The following is a 21,763-nucleotide window of genomic DNA, read 5'->3' as shown; positions in this document are numbered from 1 at the left end:
GAAACCTATATATAATTACAATAACCCCAAAGAGAATTATTTAAAAAGCTTTAGACACTGAAAAATAGGAAATGGATAAAGATAAAGACAATGGCTTGGGTTTCCACAATTTATTAAACAAACTAACATATAAACATCTGTGTATTTGTGACTTTATCTATTTCTTCCATTAGGGCAGCCTGTCTACATCTTCTCTTCCTGTGCCCTTTTTGTTCATACTCTCCCACAAACCCTCTCCTGAGAATCTACTCTATATACTGGAAGCCTACCTTTGTGTATTTTTGCATTTTATCAGTTCCATTCCATTATTTGGACTATACAGCTGTTATCCATTACTATCCCTTATAACTGGTCCATCTCCTTTCCAGATGCAAATTTATCTGATAATATTCCTTAAGTCACTTCTTGCATGAAGATCTTCATTTGAAATAGATGGTGATCTACTAATGCCTACCTTTGGACCCACCTGTCTCCTTTGTGCTTTAGTTCATCTGCAACTTTGATTATTCTGAATTTTGAGTGTTCAGAAAAGATTGTTCAAATATTCAAAGCCATAAAGACTCATATGAAGAATTTATCGTAAAAAGACAGGATTTTATACCAGGAAGTAGCCTGTGATTGGAACTATTGAAACCATGGCAATTTCCCAAATAAAACCCTGTCTGATCTGTTTTTAAGTCTGATCTCACCTAATTTCTCACCTGCAATGCCTATCCTGGACTTATGTGAAGATACAGTAACTCAGTAGACTGGACATCCATCTGAATGCTGTAGTCTAACCATTAGGCATCGTTCATCCATTTAACACTTCTGTTGGCTCAAGTCTTAAGCAAATGTTCACACTGAAGGGGACCTAAGATATTCTGGAGCTTGATGCAATCAGGACAGTATTATCTGCAACAGGATTATCTGGAGGATATTGCCATCTGTAGGTACTCTCTCTTCCATTTGGACCCTGAACAGCGCATCCTCCACAATGAGGACAAACAGCTTTGGTTACCATACGGCTCTTTGCTTTGCTCCTCATTTGACATTAATAGGCAGAGAGCACTTCATTTAACAAATTAATCTCTGTGGCAGAATTTAAAAGTAATTTTTATTCTTTTAACATATCCTTATTGAAAAATAATCTTTCATGCTGTGTTTTATCTGGATGATTAAAATATATTTTTTCAAGTAAAAATTTTAAGACTTCCAGTGAAATTTCCAGTAAAACATAACTCTCCATAATACTACCTGAAAACAATAGAAAACTGTGTCAAATAAAGTAAAAAAAAAATCACAAAAAAAAAGGAACTCCAGTAAGGAAATCCTCACGAGGGAAACAAAAACTACTGACCCCAGGTCACCAAGGGCCCTGCTTTGTATCAGTGCTGAGGGAAACTAGATGGAGTCTATCACCTGGCTCAGTATCCACCACATCTGATAGTGTGCAGAAGTAGAAAGACCTAGAGACAGTGGACACGAGGGTATATATGCTTATGCTAATTATTCTGATATGCTAGGGCTCCCTTGTTAACCAGAAGGAGATGAGGAGACCGTGGGATCAGGACTGACCAATGAGGAGCCAGAATGACTCTTACTCTTGCTTGAAATACCAGTGAGCTGTCTGAGAGTAAACCTGGACCAATCAGCCTGAGGTGGTCCCTAACCACTGTGGTGTACCCTGGTCTTTCCAGACAACCCACTTCCATGTTTTGCCAGTTTGGGGAAGTTTCCTCCTCAATCCACCCACATTATTCCCCTGTGGACTTACTGTATAGCCCCACTATTGCTGAAATCTATATTAACTGTACCCTAAAACTTCCTCTTTGAGCCAATGTCTCTCTGTTCCACATATACATTAGCCTCATTTAATAAACTTATTTTTCATTTCAAAGGCAGAGAATCTTTTTGGAAATGAAGGTGATTTTAAAAAAGAAAGATATCAATAAAATTGAGAATAAAAATCAATTATTTTAATAGGGTCTTTTTCTCTACCTGCCATTGCTGAGATTTCTACACTTAGTGTATCTTTAATTTTGTTATTTGGGGTTGTTTGGAGAGGTCCCCCTAATGTATCTCTAACTCTACCATCTTCCAAGAATTAAATTCTAACCATAAAAAAGTCATATATTGCATTGTATACTATTTTTAATTCTGTATTTTATCTAGTGGAAGTCACATAAAAGAAACTTGTAAGACAATAGGGAACACTTTTAGTGCTTTGTAAAATTATTATATTTATTCTTTCATTGCTTAATTCTTTTTGCCAATTTTAAAAGTATATGCCTTTCCATTTTGTATGCTTCATAATTTCTATTTCATATGTCAATTGCTAGAATATACACATACTTATTATATTATTAAGCATATACAATGAGAATTTTAATCACTAATTCTAAATTATATTTTTTAAAAGAAAAAGGAATAATCAGCGACATTTTTTTTGTTACATCTTTTTTTTTAAGTAGCTGCTGCTATATGTTCTTTTCAAAGTGTAATCCAAAAAGGAAATAGTTAGTCAAGAAAATAGTCAGGTAGAGTCTGGACCTGACCAAAGCTGCGCAAAGGAAATCCATGTAGAAGTTGAAATAATTGTAAAAACACTTTGGGACTGATTTTTAAGATACGTCAAAGAGAAAAATTCCAAAAGAATGGAAAACAATAGAAACAATAACATTGAGGGTAAAATTTTTTAAAACATTACAGAGAATACATTATCAACTATGTGTCCATGATTTCTCATTTTTATGATTTAAAAAATTAGAATGGTATGATAAGAAGAATATATGCTAGAGTTTCTGCTTCACAAGCTAGACTAGTTTTCACCTTGGATTGTTCCAGAAGATAGAGGCTCCAGCATTTGACTCACTTCATAGTCACCTAAGTTATAGAAAAGGGATCCCACAAAGAATGAGGGCCTACCCAAACTCTTCAGAAATCCCATAGCTATTTAGGTCAACACACCCTTCTCATCAGTCTGGTGTATTTATCTAAACAAGGCTTTTATTCTTGTTGATTATCCTTTCTATTATAACGTTAAGTAAACTTCTACAAGGATCTCATTTCCTTCTAGTTCCAAACCTTGCCTGAGTCAGGTCTAGACCATGACATTTCCATCAGCTATCAGAACACGGTCAGGATTATCTCATGGTTGACTTTGTAGCTGTATTGTGGGAAAGGGAGAGGTGGAGGAAGTATGGTTTTCAGAGATTAGTTGGTAAGATATGGTACCCAAAACCCTGTTATCTTTGTACATCTAGCTGCTTATGGCAGTGAGTTCTCTCTCTGGGACAGGAGAAGATCCCTACTGACTTGATAGAGTTAGCTTGAAAAGGTTGATATGGTGGAAAAATATAACTAGAAAGCAAGTGTTCTCTATTATTAATGATCCTATAAAAAAAATAGGGTTACATACCAAAGGAAAATTAAAAGTAAAATTTCCTTGTGCATTCCTCAACTTGAGACAGAGCTTGCAGTTTTTAAGGACCATGCTCTGAAGGCAGGCTTATTCAGGGTTTTAGTAAGCATGGTAGGGCAAGGCTGATTGGGTGTAAACCAACAAGTGGTGGTAGGAGAGTATATTCTCCAACCCACTGATCTCACTAGAAAATTAATTGAAACCTGCTGAAATTGTAGTTGTAAGGAAAGAGAATGGGAGAGGGAGTGAGGATGAAAACTGAGAAACCATTCTTGCAGTAAGAAAGCCTCAGGTTTGTTCTATTAGCACTACTAGTCTTCACTCAATCTCAGGGTGATTTCTTTCACAAGGTAATGACAAAGTAGGTGTGTTTTCACCAAATTAAAAAAAAAAAGCATGGAAGATCAGGACAAGGTAGGGTAATGGATAAATGCCAAACCTGAAGTCAAGAATATCTGAGTTCAACTTCTGGTTTCAGACACTTAGCTTCAGACATTAGCTCTATAACTCTGGACAAGTCACTTACCCTATTTCAACTATAGTTTCCTTATCTGCAAAATGGGGATAATAATAGCACCTATCTCCCAGGGTTTTTGTGAAGATAAAAATGAGATATTATTTGTAAATTGCTTTGCAAACCTTAAAGAATTATATGAATGATGGATATCACCATTATCATCATTACCATAATGACCACCATCATAAACTTCTGAGTCCCTAGGGGGAAAAAATGGTTGGTAAGAGTCTGATCCACTACTTATAATAAGTGGTCTTAGGTCTGGCTCCTAAAATATGGAACTGATAAGAAATTCAATGGTTAGCCTATGAGGATTCTAGACCATGCAAACAATACTGAGGACCAAGTCTAAAGAATCTGACAAACCTACTGACCCACTTGGATATAAGGGGTTGTTAGACACCAGCAGCCAAGTTACTATCATTTTCGATGAGTAAACTGTAATGTCCCAGTATCTGTCAGAGGTCTTGGGGAGAGATCATGGAACAAATGAGTATTATGAGTTTTAGAGAGTCAGTTTCTCTCCAAGAATTGATGGAAACCTCTGTGTTGGTTATTTTGAGTAGGGTCAAATGGAAATTCCTAGAATTGCTCAAGCCATCTCATGATATTAACACTAACATTTATACAGAGGTCCTAGAGCTGAATAACTTGAGACAATAGCAAAGGTGAGTGGGATACATAAGGAATTTATCAGGGCAGGGAATTTCCTTTTTGACTAAAGGAATAATCCAACCCATCAGTTAAGCCATCTTGTAATAATTAATATTATCTTAGTGGCCTGGGTTCTCAAAGGCTATGCCCACAGAACACACTCCTGAGTGTCTAGCATCTAACGACTAACTTAGCTAAGGCTAATTTCCAGAGGACTAGAGTTTTCTCAGACACTCCAACTCATGAAAATCACCCGTTGAATCACTGAAACAGTTGTCATTTCCATTCGTGGGGACAAAAACACCCCAAATGACTAAAAGACAAGCTAAAGCAGAGCTCTAAGAAAAAAACACCCAATTAAAGGGACCTGGCCACCTCGAATGAAGTGGACCGCAGACCTTCCTCATGGTCTGAGATAACCCCTCCTTTCAGTGCCTTATTTTTATAAGGCTCAATATCAGATTTATTACCTGAACATTCTAGAGAGGCTATACAAAGTATAGAGCCCCATTGGTCGACATATGATGCATAAGCTAAATATCTGTGTCAGCATTCTTGCACTTATGCAAGTAGGCTCCATAGCTGGTAAACAAGTAATAAATACTACATTAAAGTTTGAGGCTTGTTAGAGGGCCCTTCTATTAGAACCTATATTCCTATGTAATTTATACAAAATATGGATTAATATATTGTTTATTCTTATACCTATTATTAGATAACTGACTAAATATGTGTTGCTAGATAAATATAGTAAAATAATTGCTAACAGTCATTACCCCTTATAGAATCATCATGGATTGACTAATATTGATTAGAATTTGAATAAGATCCTCAGTGAATCATCTCCTTCACAATCATTGATCCTTCAATTATGGAAGTAATAAAGAAATTAATTAACTGTTTTTAAGTGTCTTCTATGCAAGAAACTGCTAAATGTTGTGGAACAATGGAAAGAATCATAAGCTCATGGAAGCTTCAAACCTTCTTGGGGAAACAAAATGTATTTCCATGAAAATATCATTTCCAGTACAAAATGGTAATTGATTAGTGCCTTAGGAGCTACACAGTCAATAAGGATCAAGGGTGTTGAAAAAAAAAAAAAAAGACAGAGATCACTTCTAGATGGAGTAGGAAAGAGACTCCATGCTGTGTTAGATATGAAATCAGCTATCAGAAAAAGAAGGTAAAAAATTCTGGATGAAGGGAATGACATGATGAAAAGCAAAGAAATAAGAAAGTGCAAAGCATGTGTGTTGGGTAGCAGGGCAGGAAGGGAATTGTGCTAGGATGGCAGTAGGCAGGACATTAAATACACATCTGCCCTCAGATCAGAGATTAGTGGGAAATAAGATAAACAAAGCATGTTGGTTTAAAGTCTTTAAAACTGATCAATACCATGACCAATAGTGACTTCATGAAATTAGTTGTGAGGATGCCACCAGGGACATTGTGGGCTATAGGTACTAAGCAAGGCATATATCATCTTACATGGCCAATGAATTGATTTATTTTGCTCAATCTTATTTATTTCAATTACAAGGCAGATTCTATTGGGTAGGGTTGGGGGAGTGATGATAGTCTTTGGGATATAACTGTAATTTTAAAAAGAAAGAAAGAAAAAGACATGAATCCATAATTTAAACTCTTTTTTTCAATAAAGATATGCTTCCAGGGTAAGGTGTTTAGAGTTTATCCATAAACAAAAAAGAAGGCAGAAAAGGTACTACACAGAGTTTTCAAATTACTTTATTCATTAAAAAAAATGTTTATTGATACCTTACTCTATTCAAGAGACAAATAAAGCACTCTGAGGAGTACAGGAATGAATGAGACCTGTTCCTTGATCTGAGGGAGCTTACAACAGGGGAAAGAAGATAGAACATCAACAGCATATGACCAAGGTGATGTTCGGGGGTGAAATATAACATTGAATGTACAGAGAGCTGAGTAACAAGCTTAGCCTTGAGGTTTGAAGATTACAAATATTTAGAAGTATAGAACCATAGAAGGTTAGAACTGGAATGGATCCATAGGCATGACAGACCAATCCCTTCATGTTACGGATGTGACAATTGAAGTATAGAAAAATAAGGTAATTTGTCTAAGGGCACATAGCTGTCATTGTCAGGGCTAAGACCCATATGTCCTGGGTCCTAGGGTGAGAGGGAAAAGAATAATCAGACATAAAAGCTCTAAACAGTAACTGGCTCAAAAAACTGGCTCAAGTTGGAAACTAAAAAACCATTTTAATAATGATAAGACTCCTGACCACACATTTATCTTCCAACCAGACTGATAGGGACTAATAACATTTTCAGAAATAGCTCTCATTCATTCAGTTATTTAAAAAAAAACCCATTAAGCATGTGCTATTAAACACTGCATACACTAGGTGTTGTAAAAGATGCATAGGTCAGAAACTTATAGTTGGGTATGGGAGATGACATGGATATAAATAACCTAACCATATATAACCTAAAATAACCCTTGAATCCTGGTTTGCCTTGCTCCTTTGAAGCTCTTTAGGGATAACAAGACAAAACAACATAGTGGAAAGAACAGAGGCCTAGGGAGGGTTTGAATCTTGACTCCATCATTTACTTGATGCAAGACTTTCAACAAGTTACTTGTGCTTTGCCAGTATGAATATTTTCCCATATAAAGATGAGGGATTTGTACTGCACAATATCTAATATATCCTTCTAGTGCAAAATCTTATAATTCCATGTTCCTGGGACCTAATGCATATGTGGTCTTCTGTATCCTATAGAAGGCAAGTAGAAGTATATGAAGACACATATGAAGATATTGGCAAATCCTCCAGCAAATTAAGTTAGGAAATCAATTCGATTCAATAACCATTTGTTAAGTCATGACTACATTCAAGTTACTGGTAATACAAAGACAAAAGAACCTCAAAAACCTTAAACACTATCAGGAGGGTAAACAAGCACACAAGTAAGCAGATAAAACGAATATGGAAAGTAGTACAAAGTAATTTTAAGAGCAAGAAAACATTACTAGATTGGAGAGGGGGAGAGGCAATTGGGAAAGGCTTTATATAGAAGGTGACACTGGAGTTTTGCTTTGAAGCAAGCTAAGAAAGATAATATCAGAAGAGAACAGAAGTCTACAATTTATTGAGAAATTATCATTAAGGCTTATAAGAAATCACCCTGAGTAAGACAAAATTATACACCTGTGACTTTCCAGGCTGCCCTGTGGATCTCTTCTATCATGACCGGTTTTTCATCCTGAGTCCTAACTTCAGCCCATGAATCCACACATTGCAACTACCCCTTGAGACCTCTCTCTCTGTTTAAATGACTTTTCCTACATCCTCCAGACTTCATCAACTGGGTATCTTTCCCCTCCTCTCACCCCTTTTCAGCCTCCTTTTAGCTATTGACTTCCCTTATTAGAACGTAAACTACTTGAGGGAAGACACTTGTCTTTCTTTCTGTTAGAAATCATATTGCCAGCACTTAGTATATTGCCTGGAACACAGTAAATGTTTAATAAATATTTGTTGACTGACTGTTCAGGGCATTGCAAAATAGATTAACTAGAAGTAAGATGTTATGGAGTACCATACAGACTCATTCAATGCAAACTCTATGATACTCATTCTCATCAAGGCCTAAGGTAGAGAAAAGAAAACAGAGGCTAATGCTGAAATTCACAGACTTTCTGGATTAGGAAAACAGTACAGTTAAGTGAGGAACGAATGAGAAATGGAGCTCCTCAAACTCATAAACAGAATCACTATTAAAATAGAGTAACTTTTTTTTTAAAAAAATAGATATTTGGTCTTTGTATAGCTCATAGAATTCATTCAGCAGTACATATATCTTGTACAGATGATGAAATTGAAAATGATCTGAGCCCAGATTTGAAGAAGAGGATAGAGGACAATTGCTTAAAATTATTTTTAATAATAATAAAAAAATTATTCCCTGTAATAAAGGTTTATTTTTTAACATCAATATCCTTCCAGTGTCGATATATGGTTGTGAGTCATGAAAAACACCACACTTTGAATAATTAAAGTTGAGGATCATCCAAAAACACAACAAAGGACATGAGTAGGGTAAAAAATATCACAGTGGAGGAATTGGGCTTGAGATACAGTGTCATCAAAGCCATATAACTGTAAAGTAAGTTGGTCCAATGAGAATTATGGATGTAGACGCACATTTAAAGTCTCCTGTTTAATAAAACCGAAAATATCATGAATAACATTTTCTTCTAAATCTTTTTCTAAAATCCTTGGAAAATGCAGTTGGAAAGGTGGGTAATAGGGTAAGGACAAAAAAGCATTTCTTAGGGAAATGAATTAGAGATGATAAATTATCTCAATTCTTGATAATGAAAATAATTGATTGAGGTAAGTCAATGATCTAGATAAGATCATAGCTTTCCCCTCTCTTGAAGTGATTGGGACAAAGATCTATTCCAGGAAAGAGTTGAAAGACAGGCACCCTCTCCACTGCTAATTTAGTTAAATTCTCAGTATAGATCTCTGGAAGCAGCTCCATTGATTCCTCCATGTGAGTGGTCCAGGAGGAATAGAATGGCATATCTTTTCATTTTTCAAGATTACTGTGTTACCTGAAATCTTTTTGAGACAGTCATGTTAGATGGTACAGGGGATCTTGCTAATTTGCCATCTCTTTCTTTCTCTAAGCTAAATGTGGCTTGGAAATATATTAATGATACATTAAACTGTCTCTGACAGATTTGAACCTAAATGAGACAGAACAATATTATTTTTTTCACTTCAAATTGGAAACAACAAAACAAAAATAGCTAACAGAGAGTTGATATCAAGATAGTAAGAGTATTTAGCCACCCTTAAGGAATTCAAGTCACATGGTCCAGATAAATTATATCCTCAGATTCTGAATGAATTGACAGGTAATAATTACTGAGCCACTGTCAGTAATAGTTTTATGATGATGGATGGTGAAGATATAATGAGATTGGAGAAATGCAAATGTTTAACTTTAAAAAAAGGGGGGATACAAATAGAATCTGCAAACTATAGATCCATGAGCTCTAGTGATCTTAGATCTAGGCAGAAGAGGTAAGGGGTCCAGCACCTCAAGGGACCCTGAACTCTTGAAAGACCTTATCCATCATTGGCACAAAAAAGTTTTGAGATTAAAATGAAATATGCGGAATAAAGCAAAATAATTATGAATGACCTATACGACCAAGTGAATATTACTTTATTATTTGGAATATATTGTATAGGGACAGTTGAATACACCTAATTAAACCAGTCAATTTTCCTGCATTATATGACACATAGCCATAGGTGTGGATGGGAAAGTGTGGAGAAGAAAGCCTCAAGTTGCCCTTTAACTTCAGGCAGGGCTGAATTGGACTTAGCACCCAGTTGTTACCTGTCACAATGCAAGTGATGCAGCCCTCCAATCTGGGATCAAGGTAGGTGGAGTGTCATGGGACCATGCACTTGTCATGATGGGTCTTGGGCCTACTGCCTAAGCATGATTTTTCTTGCTTCTTCCAAATCCTCCATGCCATCAATAGTCTGTCTTGGCTTTGGAACTTCTCCTTAGTACATTATGGAGGTAGTCTTCTGAGGGATTCCCAAAGTCTTTTCCATGGGGAGAAACACAACTAAACAACTCAGGCAAAGGCATCTATGATTTTCTATAAAACAGCAGAATAAGACAGGTTAAGTACAAGAGTGGTCAATGACCATGCTTCTGCTCCCATTCTTCACAACAAGGGTTATGACCAATGGTAGGTGGAGATATAAAATAATGACAAAAGTTTACATTTATGTAGCCTTTAAGGTTTGCAAAGCATTTGCATATGTTTTCTCATTTAATCCTACCAACAACTTTGGGGGTAGGATGAGGGGGAGGTTAGGTGTCATTATTTCACCTGTGAAAAGGTGAGCAAACCATATGAGAAAGATTACATGACTTCCCTGAGGTTACACAGACAATAAGTGTCTAAAGCAAGATTAGAACTTAGATTTTCCTGACTCCTAGTCTAGCACCTTCTTCTAGAGCAGATATGTCAAAGAGGATGTGTGACACCTCAGAAATAGCAGGCTTGTATTTGACAACATAGTTTTTCATTCTCTGTAGCTTCGGGGTGGAGGCAGGGATAGGGGTAGAGATTAGAAGTAGTGGTTATAATTTGCAGGGAGGTAGACTTCATAAATGCAGCTTGATGGCCCAGTGGATAGAGCATCCGAGGGAGAGAGAGAGAGAGAGAGAGAGAGAGAGAGAGAGAGAGAGAGAGAGAGAGAGAGAGAGAGTCTGTTCAAGAGAGATAGGCCTGTTGAAGACCTAAGTTCAAATCTGGCCTCAAGTGTCTGCCCTCTTTTTGTCTCAATTTCCTCATCTGTGAAAAATGAGCTGGAGAAGAAAATGACAAACCACTCTGGGATCTTTGCCAAGAAAACCCCAAATGCAGTCATGAAGAGTTGGACACTACTCAACAATGACAACAAAGTTTTCATGAAGCTCTGTATGATGAGCTATTGAAAGGTAGCAAGGTTTGGAACAGGTGGGCCCCTGAAGGCCAATGTTCTCCAAACTGTCCTAGGCTAGTGCTCTCCAAAAACTTTTGAGAGTAACCCCTTTCAGTAAAAAATTTTGTTTATTTCTAACTTATATGCACATACTACTGTACTAATACATTATGAAACATGCAAAGTATAGACATTAAAAAGGAAATGAAAGCAAAATAAATAATTTAAAAACATTTATTTTATTTATTAATGGCACAAAAATATTTTTGCTTTCTCTAAAATTTTTTTTTAATGAGAACAGTATGGTTAAGTATGTTCTATTATTAAAAAAAAATTGATAGTGTATGTCCTAGTAGATTAAGCAGACATAAATAATTATTTTAGTAAATTGTTCAGTTAATTTGGTCTATGTAGCTTGCCAAACATTTGAAATTTTAGCTACTTTATTGAAAGATACACAAGACAACATAACAACTAATAAAAATAGCCAACATTTATATAGTTCCAGATGTCATCATCCAAGACCACCCCTCTGTGTTTACTCCTCTCCTTTTAGTATTAGGAGATATCCTGTTTCCCAGAGCTAAGGCCCAGGAAACAAGCTTTGCCCTGAGCTTGGCATAACAACAATCCTTTGCTCTCACCCTCTAGATGAACATGGCTGCAACTAACTCCCAGAATTGGTGGTCTCTGAGCTTAGGCAAGCACCAACAGGCCCAGACATGAAGCCCTGCTGTGAAAGGACTTTTTGTCACTAGGCAACCTTGCCTCACTCTTGCTGTTCTGCCTCACTACTGTTGCTACACTACACAGATTGATTCTTTGTCTAGCAGCAAATATATAAATCAAGGTTCAGTCCTGCTGCCTTGGGCCTTCTACTAGAGGAGTCCCCAGCACAAGTGCCTAATTTCTCTCCCTCAGTGGAATAAGGAAAGCTTTTCTTTTTAACTTGTGTGAACTCTTTGGTATTTTTGGAGTTAACAGTGGTGAGAAAACCTCTTTGACTCTTTGTTGCCAGAGTTGACACAGACACTGTGCTAAGCATTTTACAATTATTATCTCATTTGATCCTCACAACAACCCTGAAATAGGTACTATTATTATACCCATTTTACAGATGAAGAAACTGAGGTAGAGGTTAAGTGACTTGCCCAAGGTCACACAGCTAGTATCTGAGGCCAGATTTGGACTCTGGTCTTCCTGACTACAGGCCTAGCTTATCTATCCACTTCACTACCTAGCTGCCTCTCAACAGTCAAAAATAGGTCATGTCAGTAAATTTTATATTAATCAGAGTAATCATTTTTGGAATGGGAACTGAATATGTGACTTCATTTAGAATAGGGAGTTCTAAGGTGAGGAAATCCCTCTTATCAAAGAAGGCCTTATTCTTCTCAGCATTTATAGACTTAAAAGAGTTACCTAAAGCACCAATAAGACAGAATTCATTAGGAATAAACACAAAATCTTACACTAGGGTAACAAAAATCATTGTCACAAGCTTAAGATCTGGGAGGGATAGTTAGTCTGAAAAGATCTAGGGGATTTAGTTGACTGGAAGCTCAATGTGAGTCAGCACCATGATGTAAGAGCCAGAAATGTTCATTTCATCTTGGGCTTCATTGAGAAGAATAGCTTCAGGAAACAAGGAGATGACTGCTCAACTAAACTCTGTCCTTGTTAGGGATTTGGAGCCTATTGTTTAATTCTATACTCAACATTTAAAAAATGACATTCATGACTTTGAGAGTGTCCAGAGGAGAGTAACAGATCCTGAAGGACCTCGAGTCCACATCACATGAGGAGTGTTAGAAGAAACTGAGAATATGGCATGGAGAATATAGGAAGCAGGTCTAATTCTGTTCAAGTAGTTTAAAAAAATGTAGTGTAGAAAAGGGTTTAGATTTGTTCACTTTAGTCCCAGAGAGCAGAACCAGGAACCTGGAATTTGCAGAGACTTTATATCAAGCAAAATTTCCTAATAATTAGAATTTTCAGGTATATTACAGCGGAGACTTCTTATAGTCATCATTGTTTAGATGGCAGCTAAGGTGTCATTGAATTCTCATATTCTGTGATTCTCTCTGCTTTCTTCTCTCTCTCCTCTTTCCTCTCTCCCTGTCTTTCTCCCTCTTTGTCTCTCTCTTGTCTCTCTGTCTTTGTCTTTCTTAGAATCTCTCTCTCTCTCTCTCTCTCTCTCTCTCTCTCTCTCTCTCTCTCTCCTCTCTGCTCTGCTCTTTTTCTATCACACACGCGAACACACACACACACACAACACACACACACACACACACACACACCCTCCTTCTGCCTCTCTGCTCTCCCTTCCATTATCACATTCTATTTTTATACTCATAGCACCCAAAAGCCAGGAAGAGAAATTTTAAAATCTTTGCTTTCAATTGCTGACCAGATCTTTTCTGAGACTTTGTCCCAACGTCTTCCCTCCCCACTCAAGAGGGGTTCTTCTATTTTATCTTATAATCTATAATATTGATTTTCTAATTAAGGAATGAGATTCTTCTTCTGAATATTAATTTACTGACAATTACATTTCTGTTTTATTGAATATCTAATTATTTTATTTGATAGGTTCAGTTATTTAGGATGTTATTCTTGGATTCTGGCTGATCTTTATTGGTTTTTACAATATCGTGTTCAATTTCTCCTCCACTTTTTTGTAAACAGTAATACTGGATCATTAGTAATCCTGTGTTATTCTACTAGATCTTATTGATGTGTGACATTAGTTTTTCCTGCTCCCCAAAAATGTGCCATTTGATGTTATTCTGAAATTTGACTTAATTTTTTTTCATTTCATGTCAAGCTTGTTTCTGTTGTCATGTTTTATATTCTCTTAATATATACTGTCTATATTTTTGCTGGAAGAAACCAAGATGGCTGAGTGTTGGGAAACATGCAGTGATTTCTACTCTATAAACTCTTGCACCAAACCAAATCCCGCTGGGGAAATCCAGGCAAAGGTGTCTGCAAACACTGGGAATAGAGTTGGGCCCAGGAGTGGGCATTGCAAACCCATCCATCTCTAAAGGAGAAGCTACAGGAGGAAGTCCTAGTCCCTATACAGGGAACCACCAGAACATGCCAGAAGCAAAATGGAAGCCTTTTCAGTCTCTACCCAGTTGTGGGTCAGATTAGGGTTTAACTGAGATGGGCACTAGCGCCATAGGGAAGTGGTGTTTTCCTGCTAGTGAGGCCCATGGAGCTGTGCAAAGAAAGAAGGAAAGTATAAAAGCCAGCAGCAACAGTGACTCAGATCCCAAGTGCAGAGCAAGGGGTCATTTCAAGCTTCTAGCCCAGCCTTCCGAGGAATAACCAAGGCAGGAATCCCAGATCAAAGGGAAGCCTACAATTCTACACTCTAAATCAGCAGAGTTTTTGCCAGCTGGCTGACAGGAGTGGAGTCCAATAGCATTCTATTCTTGCACAAACCCAAACTCCAATCAGGAACTTGCAAAGTTCAAACCAGAAAGGCAACAATCAGACTTTGTCTTGGACCGGACTACTTGGGGAACACTGAAAGCTTGCAAGTCCCCAGCCTATCTATCTATCTATCTATCTATCTATCTATCTATCTATCTATCTATCTATCATCTATCTATCTACCTATCTCCTGTCTGTCTGTCTGTCTGTCTGTCTATCTATCTATTTATCTATCTATCTATCTATCATGTGTGTACAGACTATACTCTATAGCATTTAAGGGAACCAATAGATATAATTCTAGCCCAGTACCCCCTCTCTCTGATGAGAGAAGAATGGTCTCTGGGATCCACCTCTTGCCCCCTCTACTGGTAGGAATTAAAGTCTTTCTTGGAGAAGAGTCAGGGGAGATGAGGCTAGAGATGTTTATTCTGTCTCCCTTCAGGCTTCACGATGACATCCCAGTGACAAATGTGAGGGTGTCATTGGCTACAAAAGTAAGAGCCCAGAAGTCATTTTAGTCAATTAATTTTTGGACTCCTTGCCAAGAGGCAAGAAATGGAAACCAAGGCAACATTGTTTTGTAGTACAAATTCATCTGTAAAATGCCATGGAGGACATGGCAAAAGATCATAACCATTATTGCTTCATAAAATGATGAAAAACAGTGGTGGTGAAAACAAGTATGAAGAAAGCTTGCTGTGAGACTGAACTAAGTATATAATCCCCAGTTATTATAGACCAAACTGGCAAGAAGTAGAAAAATAGACAGAAAATGAAAAAGATCTGTTAGTGTGTTTATAATGATCTATTTTCACCATCAATGACAATGGACTACTGTATTTGGACTCTAACATCTCAGCCCCTGATGATCTATATGAAGAAGAAGTGGCACTTACAATGACAAAGTTGGAAAGAGTGACTAGACATGACAGACCAAATACACACATAGGAAATTCTTCTGGGAATGGACATAATATTGAAGGCTTTGAGAGATCAGTTTTCAAGATATATGAAAGATTCCAAAAGAATACAAAAAGTCAAAGATTATATTACTACTCCAAAAAGACAATTGAGTGCATATCAATAAGTGATAACACACATGCTACTTTCTCATCATTATTAAATCTTTGGGAGGATGACCTACTTATGTAGGGAATCCTTACTGAAAAAGATGAGAAGAGCACATGCAGACTTTTGCAAATGATTTCTTTTCATATGGCACTAAAATGATCCTTTTGTTAAAAACAGGCCCTTCAAATAAGAATAAACCAACTTCTCAGTGATAGCACCCTTAGCATGTTCCAAATTCCCTTAAAGGTAAAGCACACATAAGAGTAGCAAAGAAACTGTTGTGAGCCAAAAGCATAATGCTTAGTATGACTTAGATGATCAGGAACTCATTTAACAGGCAAATATGGAATAAACCTAATGACTCAAAATATAGTTGATTATTTTTTGTTAACACATGTACATTTACTTGTCTTATGGCTTGTTGAAGCCGTAGGTTAGACAACACTTGCCACAATAATGTCTGTCAAAATGGCTAGCCATAAAGACCCCAGCACCACATTCATCAGAAGGGCACTCTCATCGAAGGCGGCTAATCTTGCCATTCTTATCAACCTTACAGTACTTTAGAACTGCAAGCTTAACCTTCTTTCTCTTATGCTTGTTGTTTTTTGGAGTGGTATAAGACTTCTTTCTCTTCTTGGCACCACCATGAAGCCTTAGAACAAGATGAAGGGTAGACTCCTTCTGAATGTTGTAGTCAGACAAAGTTCGACCATCTTCCAGTTGCTTGCCCGCAAAAATCAATCTTTGTTGATCAGGGGGAATACCTTCCTTATCTTGTATCTTGGCCTTGACATTTTCAATAGTATCAGACAGTTCGACCTCAAGCGTAATGGTCTTCCCTGTCAAAGTCTTCATGAAAATCTGCATCGTGGCACTGGGTCCACACGTTGATGGCAGATCCGAAAGAGAGTGCAAATGATTTTCCAAAGCAGATTGCATCTTCACATTAACACATTTGACTGAAAAGGGAAAAAAAAAGAATGCAAGGTTCAAGTTTTTTTAATTACAGAAAGTATTTGACTCAGTAGAACAAATGCGACTTTAAAAGTGTTACTTCAATAAGAAGTCTTTTCTTCATATATTAAGTTCATAAAAGCATACTTAAGCAAGTCAATTGAAATTTTTGAACCTTATTTCCACACCTATAAATTGAGTGGTTTGGATTAAATGACATCTCAGTTCCTTTGCAACTGGAAATCTATCATTCTATCATCCATGATAAAGGTAGCAAAAGAGATAATCCATGCTCTGATTATTAATACCAAGTGAGGCATAAAAGAGAGATGTGTGCCCCCATTACTGTATATATATGTGTGTATATACATATATATATGTATATACATATATATACACACACACACATACTGTATATGTATACTTTCTCTGATTTCTGTTTTGCTATTTGTTGTTGTTCAGTTCTTTCAGTCATGTCTGACTCTTCATGACCCAGTTAGTCATTTCCTTCTTCTCATTTTATAGATGAGGAACTGAGGCAATCGGGGTTAAGTGAGTTGCCCAGGGTCACACAGCTGGTAAGTATCTGAGGCTGGATTTCAACTCAGGAAGATTAAGTTTATTCCACCTGACCAGCAGCCTTGACACCATTTAGTTGCAACTGAATTTCAGACAAAAGCCCAGAGGGGTACAAGAGCACATCCCAGGTTTTCTAAGACTGTCTGAATTTCAAGAAATGAAAGTGCAATCTGTTCTTTTAATGAGGCTTGGCAAAAAAAAAAAAAGAAAAGAAAAAAAGAAAAAAATCCTTTTTACAGACCATGTAGAATGATTTGGGGTTCATAAATTGTAGTCATTATACAGACAGATAATTGTCAAAGCCTTAAATTGTAAGGGACATGATTGTAGAAATAGCCCATGTCAGTGACAGAAAATGCCAAATATCAGGATGGATTCTTATCCTTTCTCCCGTTGTAAGTATGTATCCCCTTCCCTGCTCCCTGATCTCATCTCCCTTCAGGATATTGAAGTGAACCTAATACTAACGGGAAAAGGGAAAAGCTTAAAATTTAGTCAGCCATTCAAGTGTATCACAAATTAAATAAATAAAACATCAAATCTTGGATATGATACGCAGGCAGCATGGCATACTAGAAAACTGTGAACCAGGAAGAATGTTTCAATGCTCCTTCTACCACTAGCTCAGTATGTCACTTAGGCAGGAAACAATCTCTCTGGGTCGCAGCTTGTTCATCTGTAAAATGAGTAGAGCTGGACCTCGTGACCTCTCTATGATCCTTTTTTTTTTTTTGGTTCAGGGACACATGATTTTAACTTGCAATAGACAAGAAGCTCAGAATTAACTAAAACTGGTAATGTGACTTTAAAGGACATTGAAGCCCAGGACAGGGGAGCTGAAAGTCTTTATGTCCTAATCAAATCATGACTGAACTCTTCAGTTCATTTTACTGAAGGTAATAATAAACTTTTCACTTTACTAAGATAATTAAAATCTATCCAGGGGAGGGTGAACAAGACGGTGAAAAAATTGGAACCATATCACACAAGTCTTGGTTGAGGGAACAAAGGACGTTTGATCTGGAGTAAAGAAGACTAGGAAGAGTCTGAGTTCATAGCACTCTTCAAGAATCTGCATTTATTATTTTGTATGTAGAAGCAGAATCACTTGTTTTGCTTGGCCCAGAGTGCAGAGCCAGAAGTAATATATCAGAGTCACAGAGGAGTTAATTTAGTATCAGTCCAAGGAAAAGGTATCTAACAATTGGAGATTTCCAAAGTGTGAAATGGGTTACTCCAGCAGGTAGTGGTTCATCTTAATAGAGTTGTTAATCAAAATTCATATGAACACTTCTTCGGTGTGTTGAAGCAAAAATTACTGTTTAGGTGTGTCTTTTTTTCTACCCTAGATGTGGAAAATTGTGAGTCACTGAAGGTTTCAGTGGGATTTCCCCTCTGATTCTTGATGAAAAGGTTGGTTTTCAGTGCTCCAATTGACTACAAAAAAGTCTAAAATGCTGGTTTAACCACTCTGTTGATTGTGTTTATGGTCAGACCAAGTCAATTGCTGCAAAAAAAACAAAACAAAACAAGAAAAAACCCCTGGCATCATGAAGAGAAGATAGAAAAAAGTTCTAAAAGCAGAAATCCAAGATTTATTAAAATACTATTTAATAGCCATAGATATTGTTATTCATACAAATGAAGAATTGTACTCACTGTTAACTTCAGCCAGTATTACAAACTTAAAAAAAGGTTCAATAATGCCCTAACAGGCTCCTTTCAAATCTGAGCCTATTATTATAAATTAAATTGACCAAAATAGCCAACCAGTCAATTTTTGTTTTATTTTTTAACCAAAGTCAGACTTTGAAAGCTAGATTTTCAGACATTTCAGCTCAGATCATTGTTTTTGTAGATACTAATACATTCCTTAAAAAGAATTTGAGATCTCAATTTTTCACTAAATTTTTTGCTTCACAATAAGCCACCACACTAGCCATGCAGACATGACAGCTTTGCCCTCTGTTGGAAAATGGTGTGTTTCCGTAGGGAAACTGCTCTAGACAGCTGTGAATATCTCTGATGCAGCTGCTTCACTTCAATTATGTTTGACAGATGGAAAACTCACAGGTGACTGGAGAATACAAGAGGACATTCATTCTTCTTAGTGTGAGAACTGGAATGATTTAAGTTGATTGTGCCAACTTTTTTTTTAATCACTTGCTAATATATCTTTCAATGGGAACTCTTCAATGTTTCTAAGGCCATATCAGTAGGGTCTTTTATTTTTCCCTTTATAATCATTTGAGATTTTAGCTTGAACCTAGTTCAATATTTAACAAATGATTACTTTGCTGAAATTAAAATTAGCTTATTTTAGATGTGTCCAAGAAAAAACATCCAAGGTTGATTTTTTTTTTCAATTTCAAAGAAATAGGTTGACCATGAAACATCAGAGTCAAAAGACAGAAAGAGAGAAAAAAAGATAAAAAGAAAGATAGAAAGTACAATAAAAAAGAAGCAATTTTCTAGGGTGTTGAGTAGCTCTTCTATAGAAGATTTACAGGAAAACACAATAAGGAATCAAACATTGAAAAGATATAGAGGGTTTCATTTTGAAGGGAAGAATCATGCAAATAAAATCACAGATACAACAAAGTACCAAGTATAAAGATTCACTGTTGCGATTATGCAGTTTTCTTAAGATAGGGCAAGAAAGTGTCTGAGCAAAAAAGAGGCTTTTCTCTTTCCTCCAGATCCTCTTCTCCAGTTCACGCTCCTGGTTATCTTTCAAATAAATGATGTTGACGTGGGACCTTGACAGGCCACACTCATTTTAAACATACAGATAAAATTGCTTCAGAATACAGCTTATATATTTGCTTTTTGTAAAGTCGTGCTAGGTTAATTTCCTGTAATCAGTGTTATATATTACTATAAATTAAAATATGAATAAAAACTTTTTGGTGAATCTTTGAGCTGAAGAGTGGTTGGTAAAGAAACTACCAAATTCACTGTCTAGTCTCTGTCTTTGTCATACGGGAAAATATATTTAGCTTTGTAGTTGCTGACACATAAGACAACCATATATGAGCCTGAGAAACAGGTATCCTTGGAGCAAGATAGTATTTAAGTAAGCTGAACTTTCATTCATTCATTCATTTACCTATTTGTTTGTTTGTTTATTTGACTGGATCTATGGTTTCATTGATGTAGGGCAGAGGTATTTTCAGCAACACTCCCCAGCATGCCAGAACCTGATTAAAATCTAATCTGGAAATATTTAACAAAAATAAATAAAAATCACAATAGAATACAGATGATGTTACTATGTGGTTTTCTAAGTCAATATGTGGTCCAGGGACTCTTTATGTACCTTCTGTTTCTATTTGAGTTTGACATCACTGGTGCAGAAAACTTCCCTTGAAAAAGCTTCCTCTACCACCAAAGAATAACAGCAACTATTTTCCAACTTATAGTCTTAAAGAATCATATATCGCATTTATAAGTTAAATGACTCTCCAGGATTGTATGGACCATAAGTGTTAGAGGCAGAAAATGAATTATGGTTTCTCTGACCTTGAGGCCTCTTTTTTTTTTCATTTGTCATGCAACATTGTCTCTTCTGAGACTAAAATAAGAGATGTCAAGATTTAAGACAGAGTGCTAGGCTTCAGGGCAAGAATTCTGGCTTTGAATCCCATCCCCTTTCTCTCCCTTCCCTCCCCTTCAGGTAAGGGATCATGGGAGAATCAGAACTTCAGTTTCCTCATCTATAACCTGAGAGTCATAAAGCTTGCATTATTGACTTCATGAAATTATTGTGTAGAACATGATGCAAACCTTAAAGTTCTAGGTAAATGTGAGGCATTATCAAGATCTGAGGAATAATTCAATTCAAGAAATACTTGCTATATTTCTAACACAGCTGGGCCTTTGGGCAACAAAGGCAAAAATGAAACCATTGTCATCATTGAGCTTGTATTTCTAATAAAGAACTCTTGTTCATGGATTATAATCATAAAAAAGTTGGGTTAGAAGAGATTTTAGCAAACACCCTCATGTTATAGATGGAGAAACTGAGGCTCAGAGGAGTAATGTAATTTATTTTATTGACTTTGAGTTTTAATTAGCAATTTTTGGCCAATGTCTTAGAAGGTGCCACATATAGATGACTAGTGCTAGATGTGAGTCTACAACATAGGTTTCCTAATACACAGACTGGGGAGCTTTTTGGGGTACCACTTTATAAGACTCGGACGTAGTACTTCAAGGGCTGACAAAAAGTAAAAATAACTACAAAAATTTCCCCATGTATGTATCTAGAAAAGGTCCTTTGTGCTTCTCCTTTTTTGCGTGTTTTTTTTAAACTAATAGGGAGTGCCACTGAGCAATCACCCAACCCATTTCACTGATTTAGAACAAGGTGATGGCAAGCCCACCTCTACTTCTAGTGACAAAGAATACTCAAAGGAAGCATAATGTTGTCTTTGTTCTTTAGAGAGCTTCTGTCTCTAGCATTTGGTTCTGGACAGCAAAATTCATTATGTCTTAGCATACCATCTTTTTGGATTTATCTAATCAGTATTTGGTTCACCTCCCACTCACCAGGAAAACTCCATCTTTCTTTCTTCTTGCTGATTTTCAACAGATTCTCCTCATCTGAGCATAAAGGAAT

General features: G+C 36.6%; 1 pseudogene; it reads right to left on the bottom strand.

Moving 5' to 3' along the window:
* Nucleotides 1–16,008: 16,008 nt before the first annotated feature.
* Nucleotides 16,009–16,563, bottom strand: LOC110210853 (ubiquitin-ribosomal protein eS31 fusion protein pseudogene; annotated as a pseudogene).
* Between the last annotated feature and the right edge of the window lie 5,200 nt (nt 16,564–21,763).

This window comes from Phascolarctos cinereus, unplaced genomic scaffold (genome assembly GCF_003287225.1).
Source record: "Phascolarctos cinereus isolate Bilbo 61053 unplaced genomic scaffold, phaCin_HiC Scaffold_726;HRSCAF=1367, whole genome shotgun sequence".
NCBI lineage: Eukaryota > Metazoa > Chordata > Mammalia > Diprotodontia > Phascolarctidae > Phascolarctos > Phascolarctos cinereus.
This window is presented reverse-complemented; position numbering and strand designations above follow the sequence as displayed.